Raw genomic sequence first — 22,820 nt, 5'->3', positions numbered from 1 at the left:
CAGGGTGCCCCACTCATGCGCACTCCCCACTGCCACACCACACCCTCTGTGCTGTCAAATGCTCTTTCCCCCGCCTGCATCGTCTTCACCAGAAAGACTTATTTGCCGTCCCTCCCTGCCTACAGCCCCCAGGCCCGGCCGAGCTCGGTCTGCCTTCCGTGCTCCCGTGACCTCCTCTGCTTGCAACCACCACTGAGCTCACTCCATTGTGCCATGAAGATCTGAGTGCCCCCCTCACTGGACTGGGAGCTGGTGGAGCCCAGGGGCCAGATCTAGCCATTGATGTCTTCCTGGACCTAATCCAGAGTGGGAGCTTAGAGAGTGTGTGCCGGATGAATGAATGAATAAATGAATTAATGAATGAATGAAAGTAACCCTGGGCAATCTTGGGAAACTCCCAGCAGGAAGTGTGAGTAAACATGGAGGGACAGCCCCCCACACCCCCTTGGCCATGGTGGTGACCGTAGCAGACATCTCTGGGACTTGCGTCACATCCCCTTGGACCCCTCTGATTTTGACGCACAGCCCCCAGTTCTCTGCCAGCTCAGATTCACCCCCGCTCTGAGGCATTCCTGCTCCAGTCAGCTCTGGGGATCTTTCTGCATCTGTGCCGGGGACTTTTCCAGTATCCTGGCACCCCCTTGGCCCTTTTGCAAGTATATCCCTGAAGTGCAGGAAAATGGTCAACCCCACTCAACCAGGGGGGCGCTGCGGGCTTGGGCAGAGATGCCTTGCTCCTGCCCTGTGGCCGGGCAGCTATGGGAGGCTGTATTAGTTTCCTGTGGTTGCCAGAACGAATTTCCATAAACTGAGGGGCTTAACACAATAGAAAAGTAGTGCCCTGTAGTTCTAGAGGCCAGAAGTTTGAGATCGAGGTGTGGGCGGGGTTGCTTCTCTCTTGGAGGTTCTGAGGGAGGAGTGGTCCCATGCCTCTCTCCCTTCTGGTGGCTTCCCGAAGTCCTTAGTGTTTCTGGGCTTCCAGATGTAACTCTCCGATCTCTGCCTCTGTCTTCACATGGCACATTCTTCTCTCCATGTGCTTTTTACATAACCTTTCTAAAAGGACACTAATCACTGGATTTAGCGCCCCCCCCTCCCACTCCAGTATGACCTCATCTTAACTGAAGCAATTACATATGCAAAGATCTACTTCCAACTAAGGTCATATTCTGAGGTTCTGGGTGAACATGAGTTTTGGGGGAACACTATTCAGTTCAGTACAGAGGCCTCTCACATACTTCTCAGAAGGTCCTGGACGAGTTGAATTCCCATTACCCACTTTGATAATGCTTATATAGGCTCCTCCATCTTCCCTGCTCCATCACCCCCCTCCCTGTTTCCTGACACCCCTAAATAAACTACCTGCACCCAACCCTTGTCTCAGGATACTTTTGAGGGCACCCAAAAGTGCTTAAACAGTGGGAGACGGTATATCAACCTCAGATCTCATTTTAGTACTAGTTTATGGGGTCACCTTATTCCCCACCTACTAGCTGCCTCCCTGAGTCAATACCCAAGAGCCACAGACCAGAATCTTCACAAATTGCGGTTAATGTTGACTGAGGATTCACTGTGTGCCAGGAACTGTTCTAAGTCATTTATGTGCATTAACTTGTTAATTCTCACACCAGCCAGATAGCTATTATCATTGTCTCACAGGCAAGGAAACTATTGACTTATTGATAGATCAATAACTTGTCCAAGGTCACACAGCAAAGATGACAGAACCAGGTTTGAATCCATATGGTTCACCTCCAGAGCCCCTCCTCCTGACCTGTGTCTTCAGGGATCATGGCGATCACTTGACTCACTGTGTCCTTGGGCCAACCAGGGCACTATGTAGCCCTTGACCTCGTGTGTATCACTGTCCCACTCTGCCTTGAACTTGGGGGATCTCATGACAAAGGACTGGATTCTGGCTGATGTTTGCAAGAGGGGATGATCAAAAAAACCCATGATTGTTTCTTCTTTATACTTTTCCATAAAGTAAATGGGGAGGTTGCAAAGATGCCCTCTTTGAGGAGGATCCTTTGTAAAGAGCGTGGCAGAGACCAGGATGAAATCTAAACTTACTGGCATTCCTTATCCTCCTGTCCACTCCGCCTTCTGAGGGCTCTGACTTGCCCTGGCACCTGTCAGGCTTCTGTTTGGCAGCCCAGGGTGAGGGGTAGGGTGTACGGGAAAGCTGGGCCAATGGAGAGAAAGTAGGGTGGTGGGGGGGGGGGAGAGGAGAATGGCAATGGTCACTGAATTAGGGGACAGAAGAGCAAAGAGTATGTCTTAGTCTACTTGTGCCACGGAACTCTTTTGCTGCTCCTTCAGAATTGTTTAGGGAAGACTGACATCGCTACTCAATGAATTGGCTTCTGATTTGTCCTTCTCTTGGTGATGATGTGATGTTGAGAAGGTCCTGTAAGATGAACACCCAATGTGTTGGAAACATCAGAAAGCTCATTTCCACTTGACTCACCCATAAGGGTGGGGCGCATCCATAATGGAGCTCAGAGGTAGACCAGATGTCGGGGTTGTTTGGTCCAGAGCTCCTAAATCAGCAGCCCGAAGCTCCGTTTTCTTTGTGAGTCTCCTTGTCTCACCTGCGCTGGGTGTCATTTCCTGGCTTTGTCCTCCAATAGGCTTCCTTCAGAGAAGCCAGGTGGCTGCCAGAAGCTCCTGGAGCTACATGCTTTTTCCTTTGAGTCTGGAGGAGACAAAAGGCTTCTCTTTTCTCAGCCACCAAACGGGGGTCTCATGCCTTATTGTGATGGCGCTAACTCAACTCACTTGCCCCCTCTAAGCTATTCAGTGTGGCTGGGAGAGGGTGGGAGGTCTTTAACTGGCTTTGTCTGATCAAGTTCCACCCTCAGAGCTGGGGTGGGGGGTGGTGAGTCCTCACCAAACCACATGGCTGCTGTGCAGTGGGGCTTGGGGCCATGGGCCATGTAAGGCCTCCTGAGCCCATATGGTGCTCTTAAGTGATTGAGGTAAAGGTCCCACATCTACAGGTGTGGTGTGGCTCTAGTTTCATGACCCGAGAGCAGAGAGAGGTGGCTCTCAGCCCTCATAACTGTAGTTGGCAGACATGAGAGTGGTTGAGGAATGGGTGCAGGGTCCCGCCTCGCTATCCATTATGGTAAAAATAAGGTCTGTATTTTTATGGAAGGAAGACCAATTTCACTCAGCTTATAGGCATTTCCGTTAAGGTCAGGACACTTCCCTTCAAAGGGTCTTCAACCCAGCGGGACATAGTCCTTGACCCTGAGCATGACCTGAAAGTCTTTCATGACCTGGTGGCCCATCCATCTGTCTGGTGCAATTTCCTCTCTGACCTGCCCCCCCTCCATTACCCACACCTCTTATTTTGCCTCCCACCCATGCCGAACAGCTTACAATGCTTTGAAAACACTTTCATGCCTCGGTGCATTGGCGCCTGCTGTTCCACTTGTCTGGAATGATCTTTTCTCCTGTCCACCTGGTAAAGGTAGGTTCATCTCCAGGAGAGCCTGCCCTGATCCCCCCAGGGTCACTGTGCTTCACCCAAAGTTCTAGCATCTTCTATTCTGCACTGCGTTTGTCTGTTCGCCTGTGCGTCTCCCTCACGTGGTGATGAGTTCCTTGAGGGCACGGACTGTGTCAAACCACAGCCGCAACAATCACAGCATGATTTTTCCCATTGTGGACATCAGGAAACTGACCAAGCAGATGAGCCATTGCCACTGCCCACGAGTCTATGTAAATCCTTACCTTAGCCCACCTGTCCTTTCAAACCAAGTAGATAAGCTCATGTGCCCTTGGAGGGTTTTTCCTCACCTCTGTCTTTCAGGGCCATCTTTGAGTCAAGCTATAGGTGAAGGCAGTCCATTTTGTCTCCCACCAATGCTCTGAACTGACCTACCCATCGACCATATGCTCAGCCGTCCATCAGTCTTAGGGACCACCCACGAATAAGAAGTACGAGCTGGGGTGCCATGGATGTCTGTGCCACCTGCCTGTCCAACATCCTTGTACCTCTGGACTTGCTTAAACCCAGTGTCAGATGTATCACTTCTATCTCATGAAGGATTGCCATGGGGCACCCTTGACTCCACGGCTCGATGAATCTGACAGCATTCTGCATGTGACAGGCCCTTCTGCACAGTCACTTGATATCCTGAGGTCAGATACTCCCCATCAGGACTCATTGGCATTCCAGGACCTACTCTCCAAATGGTCTCGAGTGTTCTTCTGCAGATGGCATGGCCTTGCTTCAGTCCTAGGGGTCTGCACTGGGGCTCTCCCAGTACAGTTTGTCAGTGACCCCACAGTGTCTTTTCCTGCCATTGTACCTCTAGAAGTGCAGATTCACTGGCCCGTGTGGCCCAGGCAGCAGAGCTGTTCGTACCACAGCCCGGAACTGCTGCTCAGCTGTTCCTTGCTCTGGGTCCCACTCAGGACTAGCAGCCTCTCGTGTCACCTGAGAAGTAGGTGACACAGTATTGCCAAGAGTGGAATATGCCGACTCTAAAACATAGAGTACGTGTACCAAAGTAGCGTACCAGCCATCGTGGTTCTTCCTCGATTGCAGGGGCAATGGCTTGTCCCTCATTTTGAGGGGATGTCCCAGCATACCCTAGACTTCTGGGCCTCTGAAGACGTCATCTACGTGGTGGTCCTTACCTCCGGAGCTCATGTTTTGTGTCCATTGAGCACAGTGCCATCAGTGTGGGGGATCAATAGGACATTCTGAGATATGTCCAGATCCTGAGGTGCGTTCGACTCGCATGGTGACAGAACAGGACACAATTAAGATCTGGGGAAAAGCTGTGAGTGTACTGTGAGTGACAAAGCTGTTGTCCATCCCCTGCGAATGCACGCTCTTTCTGATCCCTTCCCCTGACAGGTATCCAAAAACCACGCATTCTGCACATCAGTAGCTACAATCCATGTATCAGAAGCTGGTCCGAGTCCGCTCGAGGAGAGAGGCAGTGTCTGGCATGGAGTCTGCAGCTGGAGAAGTCAGTTGGTTACATTTGTGGTCATCTACTGTCATCTACCATGACCCGCCAGTTTTACCGGAGGCCTGACCTGACTCCCATACGCCTCTACCCTCAGAGGGGAGATGTGATAGCACCTTGACACTTTGCAGTGTCAGCCTCCAAAGATATGGGTATTTCTTTTCCCCCCGTGTAAGACTAGCCATGCAAGTGGCCATTGGTTCCTTTCGAGAAGATCTTGGTATGTCATTTCTGTTTACCCTTGCTGGGGTGTTACACGGTCCTTCCTCATGGGGACTCAAGCTCATTTTTAAGGAGTGGATTCTTAAAAAAAAAAAAAAAGGTAGATTCTTGAGAATCCATGCTTAAAAATGAGCAAGGGATCGCGACTTTTTGTAAGTCATAGTGGCTGACGTCAGCCTTCTGGTCCTCTTTCTGCTTGATCTCTTTTGATAATATATTAATTTATTAACCGATGCCCCTTTTTTGGGCGGGGGCTCCCTAGTTGTCTTGCCTTAGGAACACCACGTCTTATTAGATACATCCACAGATATTTGTGGGTTAGGAACCTTCAGTTGCCTGTTTAAGGTAATTATTCCCATCTTGTTTCCAACAGTTAAATGCTGCCACCTTTCTCTGCTCTTTGGGGATTTTATCATCCCCACCCCCACCCCTGCAACTAAGTAGCCCAGTTTATAACAGCATGTCTTACCATCGGCCTTGATTACAGAGGACCCCACCACTGTGGAACTTCTCAGGGATGCCTCTGCCTCTCATACCAAGGCATTTCAAATGGCCTTGGTCATCACAGGGTCCTCCAAGCCTTTCCAACACACCCAGGTGTTGGGCTTTCTGGCGTGATGTATAGACATGTTATACGATGCTCACTTGTGTTAGTCTTGTGGTCTCTTCTTCTGGAATCTTCCATCACAGTCTGGAATCTCTACTTCATATAATGAGGTCAAGGTTCTAAGAATAATGTATTGGAATCATTTCCTGGGTCCCTTGTCAAGACATTAAATCCTGTGCGATAGAAGAGTGCCCCATGTCAACAAAATCCTCCCCATCCAGCTTTTGGTTCCACCTCCTTGATCCAATACGTTCACGTGTACTCCCAGTGAGACGCAGCTCCCTGTTCCGAAACGTTAGCCAGTCCTGAAACTTGTTTTGGACATACTACTCCTCTCCTCCATTGGAAGACTTAGCACTTCCCCAGTTGGGTCATGTTGACATTAACCCCAACTACTGGTCTCACGGCTGGAAGAGGAAGTGGAGAAGATTTGGAGGAGGAATCCACCTGAGGGCTCCTGCGTAGTTTTCCAGCCAGGGACTCCCATGACCTTTTAGTGAGGGGGACGGGCCATTCAGGGTCAGAACGTTCGAGGGAACTTCAAAGTTCTTGGCTGCACCTACTCAGGTGTGTTCAGTCCAAGGGTTGAGAGTTAACATTTTCCTTGCCCTGACATTGGCATAGGAGACTCACCGGAACTTTCCTGATCCTCTGCCGCCTGACAATTAAGCCTCGTGTGGGGCCTTCAGCACAGTCTGCCCTCACGCTGCGAGATGAAGCTCTCTGAAACACTGCCAAGGGCATCCTCTGACCCCTACATTTTATTTATTTATTTATTTATTTATTTTTGTTTATTTTATTTATTTTTATTTTTTTAAACCCATGCTTTTCTTTCTTTCTTTCTTTCTTTCTTTCATGTTTATTTATTTTTGAGGGAGAGACAGAGCATGAGTGGGGGAGGGACAGAGAGAGAGGAAGACACAGAATCCAAAACAGGTTCCAGGCTCCAAGCTGTCAGCACAGAGCCCGATGCGGGGCTTGAACTCATGGACTGCAAGATCATGACCTGAACCGAAGTCAGACACTTAATCAACTGAGCCACCCAGGTGGCCCTTGGCTCTTCACTGGAGATCAATTTGAGCGTATCGTTTTCTCTCCCTTCAATTCATCATCGGTGACATCAGCAACAGTCATTCGATTGCACAGATGTTATAGTTACCCCCTCTCCTGAACCTCCCAAACTTCACAGGCTAATGCTTCTCCTTCTGACCTGTGTACTGTCCCAATCAACGCAAAGTCCTCGGCCACCGCACTGCCACAGCCTGCTGGGAATTGCCCCTACTACCAGGGGACGGGGTACTCATCACCCTCTGGCTGACAAGGGACCCAGATTCAGTCCTGAGGATCTGTTTACTAGGATAAAAGCTGGTCCCAAATGTGTTGGCTTGGGTTCCCCAGGAGCAGATCATGAGAGAAGGATGCTCGTACAACCGACACATTGAGAGAATGCTTTTGGACGAAGTCCCTCATAGTGAGAGACAGGGCAAGGGGTGCAGCTTGGCAAAGGAGTGGGTTCAGCTAACGTCTATCTTTAGCCTGACCCATGGGGAGCTCTGGGGTGTCTCATTTTCAGGCAAGGTGGACAAGACTTTGTTTACATGTATTAGTCAGAAATTGGCTGTGGGCAGACCCTGGCCAGCATGGGGACAGGGTGTAACTCCTCAAATATATTCCAAAACTCAGAGGGCAGTTCTCCAGAGAAGGGGCAGCTGAGAGCCATTAGCAGCCGCCATTACAGCAGTGAGTGGGGCGGGTGCCCGTCCTGGTGCGTGGGGTCTGGCCAGACACCATCGGCCGCCATTACAGTTTATCTTGGAATAAGTATTATTTGGTTGTCTTATCTTTTAAAGCCAGCCTCTTCATAAACACCTTTGATTTTTATCCCAGCAAGCCTAAAGTGAAGTAAAACGAATGAAATGGTGACCGGAAGATAGGACAGAAGCTGCAAGAAGGATCGAGGTTGAAAATGTTTTGACTCAAAGGTTGTTACCTAAAAATGACTTTTATTCTTTGGCACTTTACCATTTGCAAAGCACTCTCAAATCTTTGTTTTTCTTTTTAATTTTTTAAATGTTTGTTTATATTTGAGAGAGAAAGAGAGAGACAGAGTGTGAGTGGGGAAGGGGCAGAGAGAGAGGGAGACCCAGAATCCGAGGTGGGCTCCAGGCTCTGAGCTGTCAGCATAGAGCCCGACACAGGGCTTGGATCCACGAACGGTGACATCATGACCTGAGCCGAAGTCGGACGCTTAACCAACTGAGCCACCGAGGGCCCCTCGAGTCATTTTGACTTGAACGATCCATAAAGCAACCGTTAGTGGGTGAGGGGAAGGTGAGGGGGCATCTCCTTGTTCCCAGAGGAGTGAATTGCCTCTTCTAGGCTCACAAAGCTGGTGAGTAGCAGAGGCAGAGAGAGAGAGAGAGAGAGAGAGGCCAGTCACCTAGCTCTTTGGACTCCTCTGTGTTCACTTGGAGGCTGTCACTTGCCCTTAACTGCACACTTTCCCCTTCACTCAGAGGGAAACACAGGCTGGTGTGGAGTGTGAGTTTCTTGAACCGTAATCTCATGTTGTAGAGCTGCCGATGTGAACATATCCAACTTTTCAAGCGAGCCTCAGGAGTGTATTTCTCTATTTGTAAACGCACGATGGCCAGGTGGTCAAACAACCCGTCTGCGGAGCTGGCCTCCAACCTGTCCGTCCCTTTCTGGGTTGAAATCAAGAGCCTGCTTTTCCCCTCCACTTGAGGAAAGGGCTGGACGTTCTGACTAGTGGAAACATTTGGTTCTGTTACCAGCTGACAGCTGTTTGGCAGCTCTGGGCGACAGCATAGGCCTCGCACACAGTAGGCAGGTTCCCGGCTTGGAGCCGGCCAGGAGGGGGTGTCCAAGAAGCTGTCTCACGGCCGCGTCATGTGCAGCTGCAAATCAAGACAGTATGTCACCGGCATTTTCCACCCTTCAAACTGGGCCGGTAACTGCTCTCCCCGCCCCCCTCCAGATGATGGAGAACGACACATTTTGGCACCCAGGCCAGCGGCCCTTCCTCCCGCGCTGGCTGCGCGGTCCCTCTACTCCGGTGACCTCTTCACAACCTCGACCACGTCTTGACGCTCCTTTCCTGTCATCCCCCTGACGCGTCTCTTCTGGACGCTCGCACCTCTGAAACTTGAGTATCCATCCACCCAGGCACTGTCTCAACAACCCATCTTCTCTGCGTTCTCATGACTGTTATTTTTCTTACTTACCTATTTATTTCATGCTTACTCCGCCCCCCCCCACCCCTCTTTTAGAGCATAAGCTCCACGAGGGCAGAAACTGGGCTTATCTTGTTCACTGCTAGATCCCCAGTGCCCTGGCACAGAGTAGGTGCTCAATAAATATTTACTGATGGGCACTCCTTACATCCCTAGCCCTTCTAACCTGTCACCCCCACCCTTCACTGGGAGGTGGGCAGTGTGATGGGCAAAGAGATGGGCTGGGCCCATCTGGGCCCTCCCAGAATTTCACAGCTGACCCCACCACTCTCTACCCAGATTGTCACAGAAGTGGGGCTTCCCGGCTCACATCAGGCCCTGCCTCAGCTGACTGCAGACCCTTATCTCCTCCTGGGGGGATCCCACTGGCCACCACTCTGTGCAGAGAGGAAAACCAGACACAGAGCCGATGACCAGCCAGATGGATTTTTGTGGATGCTTTCTGATGGACAAAGTGTCTCCGGGCATGGAGAGGACAATGCCTGAGCTAACGCTACATCCCGTGTGACATCTTGGGATGACACTGTGTGGGACCAGGGAAACATGAGACAATGGACGTGAGCAGGACAGCCCTACGGGCCTACCAGATCCTTGGTCTGTGGAAGGAAAGCCATTTCACGAGCTCATGTTCCAGTCGGGGTGGCTTCTGTCGCACGGGAGAAGAGACAGGCAGAAAAGCGTGTTACAACATACGTCGAGTACCATCCACCACGTGGCACGGTCCATGTTGATTTTTCCATCTCCCCGTGTGGTTAGAATCTAACAATCCATCTCCCGTTTTGTCACCAGGAGGTCCAGAGTGACTTAAAAACACTCAAAATCCAACTTGGTTTAAAAGAAAAAAAGCGGAGAAAGAAAATTTCAGCTCAAAGAGGAAAGAAGATTGAAAAAAAAATCCAAGGCATCCCGGATGAATGTGGTCCCCAGGACATGGACAGTAGGGTTCAGGAGACCTGGCAGAGCGGGTTGAGGATTCAGTTCTGATCCCTCAGCCGGTGCAGACTCCACCATGCTTGGGGTCCACGAGGCAGCACTACACTGACTTCTCGGAAGCCGGTCCTGGGCTGAGTAACACAACGATTTCTGCTTCTGCGATGGCGAGAAACGCCCCTCATGGGGCCTCAGAAGGATGACACGGTGTGAAGCAGTGGGCAGTGTCCTCAACCGTATCCTCATGGCTCCCCAGGGCAGGCAAATGTCATGACCCCGTCATGAAAAAGCCAGTAGTGCCTTTTGTGGTGGGGGGGGGGTAGGTGTTGAGCGGGGTAAAATTTAGAGAGAACAGAGAGACGTTGTCTCCAGGAACTCCCCCATCAAGGCTTGGTTTTTCTCTCAACTGAGCTTCTGATACTCTTGGGTGCTAGTCCCTGGAGCTCTGTGTTATGCTGCCAGTGAGTGAGGTATGGCTTACCTGTCCATTTGTACACTCACCCAAGCTGACCTCTCTTTTTTTAATTTTTTTTTAACTTTTATTTATTTTGGGGAGAGAGAGACTGAGTATGAGCAGAAAGAGAGGAAGACTCAGAACTCGAAGCAGGCTCCAGGCTCCGAGCTGTCAGCACAGAGCCCGACCCGGGGCTCGAACCCACGAACTGCGAGATCATGACCTGAGCCGAAGTCGGATGCTCAACTGACTGAGCCCCCCAGGCGCCCCCAAGTGGCTCTTTCAAATCCTCACACCGATTCTGCGAGGCAGGTGCTATTGTCTCCATTTTCAGTGGGGGTCAGGAGGACTAAGTGACCCAACTAGTAAGGAACAATCTTGGGTTCCAAACCCAGGCGGTCTGATCCCAAAGTGGTGGTCTTTCCCTTACACCGTTCACCTCAGATTCTGCTCCTTCAGGGGAACAGGCCTGGAAAGGTAGAGCCGATGGGTTTTACTAATCTTACAAAATGGCGGTCAAGCAGCCTCCATCCAGATATCAGGGCCTGCTCCCTCACTCCTGTACCGTCCCTGGAACCCACGGAACAGCCTGTTCTTTGGCCTGGAAGGAAACCAGGATGAATTTCAATATTTTCTAACCAGGCCTCACCCTTCTCACTCTTTGCTTTTGTTTGCCGATCTCCAGTTTTCCAAACCCAAACCCCCTGATTGACTGTGGGTAGTTGCCAAACACATCTGGCGCAAAACAAGTCCAGAATAACAGCCAGTCATCCAGGTGTTGGGGAGACCCAGCCAATGGGTCATCCACGGTCAGCTGGGCGGCTTCCTGGTTGGTCAAGGTCTGGCCCTCCCCCCTTATCTTTGGAGCCTTCCTCCTGAGGACAGGCAGGGAGGGGGAGGCTCAGGCAGAGGGACTGGGCCAAACATTTGGAAACGCTTGCCTTGCAAAGACTCAGCCAAAAAAGGAGATTTAAACATTTCTTCTACCCACACAATTCAGGAAAGCTTAGCTTGGAATTTCCTAATTTTTATGCTTAATTAAGATAAAGTGTTGTAGAGAGTGTGCAGAACTGGCATTGGGCCAGAGAAGGTAGGGGTCACCGTGGACCCCCGGCCTGGAGAAGCTGGTAGGAAAATGGAGGCCCTCGGGCGAACCTTCTCATGTAGGGGCGGGAACAGCCCAGGGACAGAGAGGGAATTACCCATGGTGGCAGAGTGGCTGGATTGACCTCCGGCCCCAGGAAAACCCACCGCGTTCTTCTCGCCTCTCACGTCTACCCTCCAAATGGAAGAGCCGGCCCGGGGGGGAGGGTGCAGGGGGTGGGGCACAGCAGGCCAAGGCCTTGTTCAGAAACCAACAAGTCACTGTCTAAAGACTGTCGGCGGTTCCCTTCCAGAAAATGCCATCGTTGTGTGGATACTACTGTTGCTTCAATTCAGGCTCACGGTTACCCGGTTGGCAGAGAAGGCTTGGCTGGATGCTTTCGACATTATCATGAGGCATCCTGTCCGTTAGCTCTCTGGAGTTACAGATCGGGAAACCGAGGCATAGAAAGATGTGACATAGACAGTAAGGAAAAGAGCCGGGACTTGTACCCAGAGTATTCCTTCCCTCATCTGGGCACCTGAGAGAGTTTTAGCTCGTAACGTTATGTCACGCAGGAAGCAAACTCCACTGAAAAGGGCCCACTGAGGCGCGCTTTGATGAAGGGCCCAGTACAGAGCCATGGGCAGGGTGAGGGAAACCACCAGGCATGTGGGGGCTCCCAGCCCTAGTAAAACAGAAATTCATTCATTGCTGGAATTTGCCTGGCCGCTGGAGGTGTTTGAGATCGCATCCTGGTCGTCAGAAAGACAAATCCCCTTCTCCTGTCCTTCCTCCCTCCTCCAACACCTGCCAGAACCTCCTCTCCTCCCAGAAGGACCCTACCTGGCAGGCAGGACTCCCAGGACCCTACATGATTGCAGGCTGTGGGTCAACCCCGCAAAGATAGGCCTACTTCGAAGCATATGGGGTTTCCACAAAACAAAACAAAACAAAACAAGACAAAAAATACCAAAACCACAGACTTAAGCTGCTAATATTTAAAAGTTGGAGCCATCACATAAAAATGTGAACTTTAAGCTTCTTTTGAAAACGCAGGAAGGGGCGTCTGGGTGGCTCAGTCGGTTGGTAATCTGACTTCGGCTCAGGTCATGATCTCGCGGCTCGTGGGTTCGAGCCCTGCGTCGGGCTCTGTGCTGACACCTCGGAGCCTGGAGCCCGCTTCGGATTCTGTGTCGCCCTCTCTCTCTGCCCCTCCCCTGATCACACTCTGTTTCTCTCTCTCTCAAAAACGGAATAAACATTAAACAAAAATTGAAGAAGCAGGAAGATTTGGTGCCATTGGACCTGCACTTCTGCTTGGCAGAGAGAGGCTGAATTAGGAACGTCGGCCCCTTTACGTAAGGCCAGCGAGTTGACCACCCCAACATCCACTGTCTTACACCCTGGACCCTCTTTGCCTCTTGATGTTACCTGCCTGGGCCTCAGCGTCTGTCATGTGCCCATAGGAAAGTTGGAGAAGCCAGAGCCAGCGAGGAGAGGTGACTTCCCCTGGGTCGCCTGCACGCAGGGGGCCCTCCCCATTTGGGGGTTCTTTCGAGGCACGTGCTACAATTTTGCCAGGAGCTTTGCTGTCTGCGGTGATATTCCCAGATCCCAACAGGGCCTGGGACTCTGTGGGCGGTGACACGGGGTGGAGACCTTTGCAGAAACCATCCTTCTCTGACTCCACCTCAGAGAATCACGTTTCCTTTCGGGGTCAGCACCTACGCGACACCCCGCGGGAGGAGCGAGCCATTGCTTCTGCGTGTGTCTGTGGGAATCTGGGCTCCGTCCCTCACGTGCTGGACCCCGACAATCCCCCACCACCACCGTGCTCGGGATGTGACGCATATCAGACTACTTTGGGCCGGTGTCCCTGTGAGCTCGGGACAGCCCTCCGGGGCCCATCCGGTCACCCCGATTTCCACAGGAAGGAGGAGCGCTCCGAAATGATTCGCCGACGGCCGCACGGTGGGGGCCTGGGTCTGGGCTGGGATTTGGTCCCCCGTTTGTCTTACGAGGGCTTCACTGCAAGTATCTCCCCAGCAACCGGGTCAGTTGGATGTGGACGCGGGGGCGGGATGCCAGTTTCAGCGTTCAGATTTCCCCAAACTGGCTGCGCATCTCATCCCGTGTCAGTTCACCGATGGAGGGAGCCGCGCCTGGACTCCAAGAAGCTGACCGCCCTGCAGTGCCTCCCGGAGACCCCAGCAGGCGGGGCTGGGCGCCTTGCATCCACGGCCCGCGTTCCCAGCCATCAGGAGGCTTGTCGGTGACCTCAGCCCCGATCTGGAATCTTCTGCCTGCAGAGGCCCCATCTGCCGCCATCTCCTTCCTGCTCTTCTTGTCCGAGGCCGAGAGGCTGCCTCTCCACTCTGGACACTCATCCCGGCCCCAGTTCCCGTTTCAAGGAAGGAACGTGGCTCACATCTCCCGTGCACGTGCAAGCGGGGCGGGACTGGGCAGGGGTGGGGGGGAAGGTGCCGTCCTGCCACATCACAGGTTCTGGGACGCTGGGGTGTCAGGACTCCCACCGCGTCTGACATCGGACCCCCACTGGACACGCCACCCTCAGCGGCGTGAGGAGGGCTGGCTGTGAGCTGGGTGCTGCCCGATGGGGCGGGGCGTCCTCTGCCCCCCAAGGACCTGCCCCCTTCGGGCCCCTGCAGGCCATCAGCAGGAGGCTCCCAGCTAGTGGACCCCCCACCCCACCTCTTCTCTGGGAGCCTGGCTCACTGCCTGAGCTCCAGCAGATTTGCTTTGAAAGAGCGTGCATTTTGAAGTCAGGCGTGCTTGGGTGTAAATCTGCCCCCCTGCACACAAGCTGGGGGACCCTGAGCTCTTTCCAGAAAGCCCCGGGCCATGGGCTCCTTCATCTGCTTGGGGCAGGGGGCGAGGGGGGAGGGAGGGGAGGACAGCTTCCTATCTGGCAAGGCCAGAGCACGGACGGGGGCTGGGTACCGCTCCCTCTCTCTCTTCAGTCAGGTCTTTGCTCAGATGTCCACCGCCCTCCCCAGGGGTCTGCCCCCACCCGCCACAGGACAGCTTTATCCGCTGCTTTTTTCATGGTGCCCTTCCCCCCACAGCGTAAGCTTTGAGAGAAGCCCCGCCCACCTCATCCAACACGTGCCTTTTGCGCCCCCAGCAGCCCCTGGTGCGTCGTAGAGGCCCCCCAGATACTCAGGGAATTAATGAATAAACGTCGTGTACCTCTTGCCCCTTGCTGGGTGGAGGCCTGGCCCCCACCTGTCTCCTCCTGCTGGTGCTCCCGGCTGTCAGTCCTGCCCCACCTTCTGGCCACTCACCCACTTAGAACCAGACGCTGCCACCCCCCTGATTTGGGTCACTGCAGCCTTCTAGAATCTGGGCTGGGTCGGGCCAACATGGGCCACCAAACCCGGATAACTTAATAAGTGTGATGCACTCTGCACTTCTGATGGGGAGGGGGGCAGAGAAAGACAGGAGGCCGAACGGGTGGGGTCCGCGCCACGCTGGGGGGACCCGATCCCAGCTAGTTGTTCCGTGAGACACTGTGTGCTGGGTCGCCAAACTGGCAGCTGAGTCTCGTCCAAAGAGGAGCGCCGGTGGCTTAAGGCCTCACACAGGGCCTCGAGCAGAGCGAGACAGCCGGACCGAGAGCCACGGCCTCCAGGTCTCTCGGTGACTTCATGTAGCTCCTTCTCTTCCCACACCGTACGTCTGCTTTCTTCCACTGTGGTCGCTGGGGAGACACAGCCCGGGAGCCCTGAGATCAAGAGAACAGGGTCTCCTGTCCCCCACTGCCATCCAACAAATCCCGGGGAGGACGGTGGCCGGCCCAGCCGGGTCTTGAGTATCCCCCTTGGGCGTGTCACTGGTGGTCTAGGAGGTCAGGCACTGGACGGGCGGGGAGAGCCCACAGCCACCCCTGCGTCAGGGGCACAGGGGCTGTTTGCGAAGGGAGAAGAAGGGGGGGCCGGCTGACACAGACAGGTCTCTGCTTGGATCTGCGTCTGTAGCCACCGCCTCCTCCCTGGCCCGTCCTGGGGTCTCCGTGTCCTCTGCTCCCAGCTCCGCACGGCGGCTGCCTCCCCACCCTGCTGCGGTGCACGCCTTCCAGTCCCCTCCCAAGTGCCTGCCTCTCCATTCCCAGGTGATCTGGGCTCTCACTGCCTCTGCCCTGCACACTGCCCTGGGCTCCTGAGCGCACCAGGCTGGGGACCTTCTGAGGGGCCCAAGGCAGGGCCTTGTGGGACCCGTGACCTGGAGTGTGTGTCTGTGGAGCAGCTCTCTAGACACGGCGGGACCGTCTCAGGTCTCGTGTCTGGGCTGGGATATGTCCCCCTCCCCCCCCCCTCCCCTCCCATGCATCTCTGCCCGCACCCAGTGCTTTGGGGACCCCAGGCAAAGGGACCAACTTGGGCCACAATTTACATGACATACAGAACATCTGGGGCCAGACAACTATGGAAAAGAAGGGAAGGGTCTCGGCGGGGGGTCAGATACTCTCCCTTTATCAGATACCCTCGGAGATTCTCTGGAGCCTGTCTTGCCAGAGAGGGTGGCCTCGTTAGCCAGTCTCCGGTGGCCCAGAGCTCTTGATGGGACGAACGTCCTTGAGGCTCCAGCTTCCTGAGAAGCTCCTCCTGGATGTTCTCCTTTGGAAGCATCGGTGGGGTTCTCGGTCAAAGCTGTGCCTGCCCCAACCGCCACTCCAGGCCACCCGGAGATACGTGGAGGACCCCCAGGATGGGAAGCTTTCTGGGGACAGAAAGGACCGGTGCTGGAGCGAGGGGGTTGACCAAAGTCACCGAGGCACAGCAGGAGTGGCCCTTACCTGGCCCGTCCGCACCCGCTCCCTCCCGTGGGGAGCTCCCGGGCAGATAGCAGCTCGATGTCCCGGGGCCCTGACTCACCCGCTCCCACCCAGCCCCTCTGAGTCACGGGCCTCTGGTTCCCCGGGCCCGGGTCCCCGGCCAGGCCCTCCGCACAGCTGGGCACCATTAAAACTTGGCATCCGTCGAAGCGTGCCTCAGATCCTCTGGGCCTTTCTGTGGCTGTTGTTGTCAGATGCTGATGGGAATTTGGGAAGCAAGTGAGGAATGTGTTCTTTCGGGGCCAGGTGGAAACTGGGCTGCAGGGCAGGGTTGGCCTGAGATGAGGGCCTGCAGGGCATCAGGTCCGCCTCCGGGGGGTCGGCTCTGGCTTGCCAGCTCCCGGCACCCGCACGTCCACGGGCCTCTCCGGGCTCCGATTCCTCCATCTGTAGAAGGGGCGCAGCGGTGGCCGAGGGGAGGGCTGAGCGAGAGCTCACATGGAAGGATCTAGAGCAGCACAGAGAGGAGGTGCCCGTGAGACTGATGCTCTGGGGCCTCGGGGTCTCCAACTCTGGCTCTTTCACCTCCGCCTGCCTTCCTGCCACCGCCCCATCCACCCTGGCACGGTTGGAGGACATCCCCGGTCCTCCTCAGGCCCCAGCCGGTTCCCGCCACCTTCTCCAGCCCCCCTCTCCCCAAGCTTTCCTCAATTTCCTGGGCTCTAGAACCTTCTAGGCGCTGGTACTCGAGCACGCTCTAGGCTCCAGAACAGAGTACGGGGGCGTCACCAGGCACTCCTCTGTGCTTTTGCTTACTCTGTTCCCTTCCAACCCGGGCCCACCTTCTTCCCCTGGCCGACTCCTCTCCTTCTTCTCATGGCAAGGTGAGACTCCCACCTCGTTCCTGGGCTCCCATCACCTCTTCTGAGAAGCCTTCCCTGACCTCGCCTGCCCCCAGGTGGACTTCGGAGACGCAGGCACACATCCCGACCAGGGCCGCCTCCTCACGGCTCTGGGCCCGCGCGCTGGGTTCCATTTCCTCCCTGGCTGGGAACTCCTTTACCGCCATCAGACTCATCCCTGCACCACCGGGGCCGGTCTGCAGGGGGCGACCTCGGACACTCTCTGAGAGACTGAATGAAGGGCTGGCATAGATGGGGCAGGGCCGACATCCGGGGTGGGAGGGCAAACTTCCACCCTACCCCCCCCCACCCCCCGTTTCTCACCCAGGCGCAATCAGGCCTCCATTTCCATTCGAGGACCTCGTGACCCCGAGGAGACCCAAATCAAGCCCTGCTCAGCCACCAGGTGAAAACCTTGGGTCATCAAGGAACGTTGAACAGGGCCTCCTTGCCAGGCAGGTTGCCATGGTGAGAGCTGAGCCAGACACAGAGTGGGAGAGACACCGGACAAGGTCTCAGCCACGTCTCAGCCGGGAAGATCTTTGGACAGCTTTTCTCCTCGGTCCCATATTGCGCGCACGTTTGCAGGGAGGGGCGTGAGGGGGGCAGAGACGTGAGGTGCTGGGATGTGCTGATGAACAGCTTCTGGGATTCTTCAAGATTAGCTTTTTTAAGTTACTCAGAGGTACCCAGAAGATTGGGTTTCTGGAAATGGGAACAGGGTTAGTTCCTGGGGGCCTGAACCCTGAGTGGTGGATTTGTCCAAGTCAGACGAGACTCTTCTCCCTAAAAAGTCGCCCAGCCCCTGGGACCCTGAAGGTTAGACTTCTGGGAGCCCCAGTCCGGGTCGGCAAAGAGTAGGGATCCACGCCCCGGCCAGGCTGATTCTCTCTCCCGTCGTCTCCCATCACGCATGGTGTCCATCGTTGACGTGAGGGTCTGATGGTCTGTCTCTGAGTGATCTCAGCAAAGCGACTCTGGCTTTCAATGTCTTAGGAAACAGAGAAATAGTCCCTTCTCCGCCATCTTCACAGGGATGCCGTGAAGAGAAAATAACTGAGGAACAACTATTTTCCTCTTAAATGCAAGATGGTGAGAAGGGAGAAGATGGTGGGCTGGGAGCCAGGACATGCGGGGTTGACTCCTGGCTTCCTCTAACTCACGGGGTGATGGGTCCTTGAGTAACTCACTTGGCCTCTCCGGGCCCCATTTTCCAGATCTGTGACTAAGAGCGTTGGCCCCGTTGATTGCAAACGCCCTGCCAGCTCCAGCCCTCCACGGACCTGCGCATCCCATTTCTTCGTGACTTAATAGCTCCTCTGGGTGGGGGCTCCCGTCAGACTTGGTTCAAGGTTCTCCCCAAAGGATGCAGGCACAGAACACTGGCTCAGGATCCACTTAAGGGGCGGAGACTCCCTCCGCCTAATGAGCCAGGCCGCCGAGACTGTGTGCTCCCCACCTCCCAAGCTGGAGGATCTGACCCGGCGTGGCTTCACTGGCAGCTGGGCTGGTCCTTCTGACTTGGCCAGTTGAAGGAGGACCACAGGAGAGAGGGCTCCTTCTCTGACACTGACTCATGTTTATGAGAGTCACTCATTACTCATGAGTCTTCGTGGGTGGGGCGCCCTGTTCCTGGGAAACTTTCCTCCAGGCTTAGTCTCCCATAACGATGGGCGCTCACACCATCACCCAGAGCCTCTGGCCAAAGATGATGACGATGGGCATTTGCATCCGAGTCCCAGCGCTGCCACTTCCTACCCGCGCGGCCTTGGAGAAGTCACCTGACACCCCAAAGTCCCTATGTCCCCGTGGGCCGAATGGTAGGGAAGCAATACCTGTGCCGTGTCATGGGATGGTGTGGGACTCGGAGGAGACAATGGGTGGGCAGGGGCTTTGTGATCTGTGAGGGACGGCGGATCCAGGGCGGGGGATGACATTTCTTTGTCACGGTCACTTAGCAACGTTGGCACTGTGCTACGACAGGTGGTGGACCAACTTCCCTGCTGTGGTGCCGTGAACGGACACAGCAGTGGGGGTCAGCTGCTTTGCCACTTACCGCCACTGTGATCGTGGTGGGTCTCCAGATCTGGTGGCCCCCAGGTCTGGCAGGGACAGCAATAAGGCTGTCTTATAACAAGGTTGGGCTCTCCCAAAGCAGACCCCCACGCATACATTTTGATTCAAGCTATATGGCCTTTGAGAGAGTGCGCACAGCACACCGTAGGGTTGTGCCTCGAGGGGCGGGAAGTGGGGGGGATTCATCCTCTAACTCGGGGTATCAGTGCCCCAGAACTACCTTCCTGCCTGGCATGTGGGCCAAGCATGGCTCAGCAACCAGAGAGCACCCTCGGGAGAGAAATGCAGCAAACCACGGATGCACGTGGGGACTCCACGGCCGGCTGGGTGGGGGGGGGCCGGGCAGGTGCTGAGAGTTGCTACTATGTCATCTGTAGGCTGTTCGAGAACACAAGTGCCTGGCACAGGGCAAGCCCTGGAGGACTGTGTGCTCTTATTAATATCTATCCCCCAACTCCTTCTGTCCCAAAAGAACCCCAGTGGAAACTTCTCCTTACAGCCACGGGCTGCAAGGGAGGCCGCCTCCAGCCCAGCCTCAGGGCCGGGATCCTGGTTGATCTAAATCAATCCTGGCACCTTGGACCTCTTGTCCATGATTGGTTTAGACGTGGACCTAGGATGCCTTTCTGGTCCATGAGACACAAGTGGGAGCCAGCCCACCCATAAGAGAGACCCGGGAAGAGGGTCTCCTGAAAGCCTTTGGGTGTTCCTGTGCTGGAACTTTCTTCTGGGGCTGTGGCTGCCATCTTGTTATGGTTCAGGTGGCCTCAGCTGAGGCAGGGGCAACGTTCTGGTACCTTCTAGAAGATGGCTCCAGTCTGACACCTAAAACTTTCTTCAGGTGGGGAATCAGAGCACAGATGTTGCTCCAAAATAGGCTTCCTATAGAATCAATATGCATGTATTTCCTTCTTTAAGAAGAAGAAGAAAAACAGAACGCGCTGGCATTTTTCCTTCAGAACCACCCTCGGTGTCCCCACGAACGGATCACATTTGCAATCGATGCGCGTGTTTCCCATTCTAAAGGTCTGGGAGGCTGGGTCTGGAAAGGAGGAAGGCAATCTGTGACAAACCGAGAAGGTTGGAGAGGCTTCCACATTCCTGCAAATTCACACCTCTCTGAGACAGGATCAGGTCGCTGCACTTAGCGGTGTCCTAAGGATTTCCAGTGTCTTCTGGGAGCCTGGGAGGCCAGATGAAGTCATTGCGTTATGAAGCAATTTCACTTGGAATGAATGGTGAATTATTTTTCCTTTGACAAAGGAACACTAGCTTGTATCTGGCCTCCTTTTTTCTTGGTAATTAATTTTAGGAAGGACTTTTGCATGCAATTAAGATGAGGTTAGACAAGGTCGTCCTTGGGGTTGTCTTGGCCCCACAGAGCCCAGCAATGTCTGTAACAAACAAGGAGCTGGAGGCAAGGTTTATAACTGACCTGAAGCCTCCGCTGGGCTAGGGGGACACGAGGACTCAGGCCTGGGGATTTGGGGGGCCCCTTGGGGTTGCAAGCCTCCCCTGCCTACTCGCTGGAGAAACAAGGCACCAGAGAGAAGGCCCTTCACTCTTTAAAATGGGCTGGCAGAGTTATATGAACCCTTCTGGTAAACTCAAGGACACTAGCCGTTACAGCAGGAGCACAGGAAGAGGAAGAATTAATTCTATTAATTCCTCACGATGGTGATGGCCCCCCTACACAAGGCGCTTTTTTCTATTTCCTACGGCTCTCCTGCAAGGGAGACATTATGATTCCCACTTTTAGACTTGTGGAGATTGAGGCTCCGAGGGGTTGTGCAACGTACCCGAGCTCACCCGGTAGGGGCTTGCCCAACTCTCCTGGTTTGCTCGGGGCAGTCCTGGTTTTAGCCGTAAGACTTCCACAACCCTAGAACCCTTCAGTTCTGGGCAAACCAGGACAGTGGCGTCAGAGGCAAGATGAGAACCCAAGTCCGTCTCGTCTGCAAGCCTGTGGCTACAGCATGCCATCTGCTGGCTTCCAGATCTCGTGCGATCCTCACGTGCAAAGTAGAGCCCCTTACCCAAGGCCACACAAGTAGGAAGCTGGGGAGGAGGAATCGGAACCCAAGACTGCCTGTCTCCAGGCTCGGTGTTTTTCATACAAGGCCATTCGCTGCTGCAAACGAATAGGAAGATTTAGGGGCTACACCTCTCTGGGGGCGGCGCACACATCCTGGGGGAGAAGCCCAAGTCTTTGCAGCGCCCACATCCCCACCTGGCCTGCCTGGAGCTGTACCCAGGAGAGAGCGGGCCCTCACTAAAGCTTCGTGGAGCAAAAGACAGGAGAGTTCACCCACGGGTTTGTTCTCATTTCAACAGCGACACAAATGTTCAACTCCTCGGTGACTGGCAGACATAAATACAGACATAAAATAAGGATCCGTCTTAAAAGGACTCCAAACACATCAGGACAATGTGGTAACTTTTCTCATTAGAATCAACCGTTGTCCCTTGTTATGGGACACAATCCAATTCTAACGTTCTTCCTGGGCTAGGCTCTGCGGAAGCGTCTCGTTCTCAATCCCTCTCTCTCTCTCTCTCTGTGTACACATCTTCTGTGAACATAAATATGTTCACAGATTTTCAAGCTGTTTCTCCTTCATCGAAGCTGTTTTGAATTTATGAGCAAGTGCAGAGGAAAGCTTGCTCTTTCACTGTGGCTGGCGTTGAATGTCACATTTCGCCGCTTCTCCTAATTATCCCAAGATCTGTTTCTATGTTTTGCTACGCCCCAGCATCTCTGTCTTTCCAGCCACCCTGGGCCCAGGGCCCCTGTGCCCTCGTTCCTCGTAGCAAGAACAGAGCCCAAGCGGAAGGATGTGCCAGCTGAGTCTGTTTTGAGCGGCTTCCGAGTCTTGGCTGTTGGCAGACCGCTCATGTGTTCCGATATCCGCTCCTCCTCTCTGTCTGGGGCCCTAGAAGCCTGACGTTTCGGGCACATGGCCGCCTCCAAAGTGAAGACTGCATTTCTCAGGATTCCTTGTAACTAGCTGTGTCTGCCTGGTGAAGGTTAGTTCAAAGGGACGCATGGGACTTGTGCAAGCTCTGAGTTGCGCCCTTAGGGGGAGGGTTGTACCCTCTCTGGAGCCCTTTCTTCCCTTCCCACTAGTTGGAGTTGGTGAACTCTGTAGGAACTTTGTTCCTTCATTGAACTGATATAACCAACCAAAGGAGGCAACGAGACTCCACGGGGGATAGTTCACAGAAATAACAGGCCATAGAAATAGACCCACAGAGGGGCGCCTGGGGGGTCCGTCAGTTGAGCATCCGACTTCGGCTCAGGTCATGATCTCACGGTTCGTGGGTTCCAGCCCCGCGTCAGGCTCTGTGCCGACAGCTTGGAGCCTGGAACCTGCTTCGGATTCTGTGTCTCCCTCTTTCTCTGCCTCTCCCCAACTCGTGCTCTGTCTCTCTCTCTCTCTCTCTCAAAAAAAAAAGAAACATAAAAAAAAGAAATAGACCCACAGAGATGTCAGATATTGGAATG

The 22,820-nt window shown here is 54.2% G+C and overlaps 1 long non-coding RNA gene across 1 annotated transcript; it reads right to left on the bottom strand.

Moving 5' to 3' along the window:
- Window positions 1–4,787: 4,787 nt before the first annotated feature.
- On the bottom strand, window positions 4,788–5,936 carry LOC125923936 (uncharacterized). Its single transcript, XR_007458200.1, has 2 exons — window positions 5,683–5,936; window positions 4,788–4,983 (listed from the first exon to the last, which is right to left on the bottom strand). It is a non-coding gene; the product is annotated as an uncharacterized LOC125923936 (long non-coding RNA).
- Between the last annotated feature and the right edge of the window lie 16,884 nt (window positions 5,937–22,820).

Source organism: Panthera uncia, chromosome B1 (genome assembly GCF_023721935.1).
Source record: "Panthera uncia isolate 11264 chromosome B1, Puncia_PCG_1.0, whole genome shotgun sequence".
Classification (NCBI taxonomy): domain Eukaryota; kingdom Metazoa; phylum Chordata; class Mammalia; order Carnivora; family Felidae; genus Panthera; species Panthera uncia.
The sequence above is the reverse complement of the archived record's forward strand: the minus strand, read 5'-3'. Positions and strand labels throughout refer to the sequence as shown.